Source organism: Ictidomys tridecemlineatus, chromosome 13 (assembly GCF_052094955.1).
Source record: "Ictidomys tridecemlineatus isolate mIctTri1 chromosome 13, mIctTri1.hap1, whole genome shotgun sequence".
In the NCBI taxonomy this organism is placed as follows: Eukaryota; Metazoa; Chordata; class Mammalia; order Rodentia; family Sciuridae; genus Ictidomys; species Ictidomys tridecemlineatus.
Window position 1 is genome coordinate 56654869 of NC_135489.1, and position 1926 is coordinate 56656794.

Genomic DNA, 1926 nt, shown 5'->3' on the forward strand with positions numbered 1-1926 from the left:
GCTGTCAACTAGTATAATTCTAAATGTTCATATGTATTAAAATTTAATCCTTACAATAACCCGATGAGTTGGGTAACCTTATTATTTTCATTTTACAAGCAAGAAAAATTGAGGCATAGAGTAAGTAACTTATCCAAGGACACATGGCTAGTAATACTGGGGTCTGCCCCAGAGCCTGAGCTTTTGGAGTTATGTGATCTACATAGGGTGAAACCGTCACGTGGACTCCATACCGCACCAAGCACATCTTTGATCATGTATATCCATGCTGTGGTCAGACTTCCCAGCTCATCACTGTGCAGTCCCACAGGATCTGTGTTTAGAAGGTCTGTCTTGTTTGCCCTTATAAGGACTCTGCTGCTGTAACAGAATATCCAAGACCAGGTGATTTATAGAGAATAGAAGCTTATTTGACTCACAGTTCCAAAGTCCAAGAGCATGGAAATGACGTCTTCTTGGCATCTAGTGAGGGCCTTCTAGTTTCACCATAATATGGCAGATGGAGGCATCATATGGTTAGTCAGAGCAAGTGAGCAAGTGAGCAAGCTTGGGTTTCTCTTTTTCTTATAAAGCCACTAATGTTCTGGTTCTGTGCAGTAGGTTTCAATTCTCATGACCCAACCCCAGCTAATCCTAATTACCTCTGAAGGCCTCATTTCCAAATAACATTAACATATGAATTCGAGGATTAGGTCTTCTAACACATGAATTTTAGGGGAGGGGGTATATTCAAACCATAGCAGTTGTAATTGATTTTATGTTCTGCTGTTGCATTAAGCTTGAAATTCTTTTTTTTAATATTTATTTTATTTTTAGTTGCAACTGGACACAATATTTTTATTTTTATGTGCCACAATTCCAGCCCCAAGCTTGAAATTCTTAACACATTTTCTTTGAACCTGTGAGTGTCCCCTTCTCCCTGCCAGGAAGTCCCATGGGAAAATGGAGCATAGAGATGAGCAGATTAGATACAAGCAAGATGTATATCTGTTGCTCTTTACCACCACATTTGCACACTGTGTCCATGTGACCACTGAGCACAGACAGAATTCCAGAGGACCCACAGGCATGAAATTGAGTAAGACTCTGAGTGAGTGTAATGACTTGGGTCATAACTGAGCAAGCAGCTGCATTGGCAGCTCTGAGAGGCCACACTTGCCATTTGAACCAAAACCGGCCTTGGCCAGACTTGCTTTGAATGGAGAAAGAAGGCAGTGATGTTTAAAGAAACCCAAGAGGCCACAGAGACGTGTCATAGCCTTTCTTACTCAGGTTGCCTCCCTTTGTTAGGCAGCCACTTAACCTGAAAACAACCTTGTGGCAAGGAAAGAAAGGACACCCCACAGTTCCACTTCCTTTCAGGCTCTCCTTTCTCCCCAGACAGCCCAAGGCAGAGAGTGTTGGTAAAAAAAAAAAAAAAAAAAAAAAAAAAAAAAAAAATACCCGTATCAAGAAGCAAAATAAAAGTAGTTGAATTAGGGGCTGGGGCTGTAGCTCAGAGGCAGAGTGCTTGCCTAGCCTGTGTGAGGCACTGGGTTTCATCCTCAGCACCACATAAAAACGAAACAAATAAAATAAAGGCATTCTATCCATCTACAACTACCAAAAAAAAAAAAAAAAAAAGTTAGTTTGGGGCAGCAGTTCCACAGTTCTGGTAAGAATAAAATACATAAAAATGTATGAGGTTCAAAACACAAATGTGAACCATCTGTGATCAAATATATGAACTAAATGCTTATTATTTTTTCACTTATAAGTAGCCTTGTTTGACATAAAGATTTATGATTTTGTTATGTCTTCATTCATCATGGTCCCAGAGTGGTGTTGGTCTGATGTTGAGGTTCTGTGCCGTAGTTTATTTGATTTTTAAATTTTAATTTGTTATATATGACAACAGAGTGCATTACAATTCGTTTTACACATATA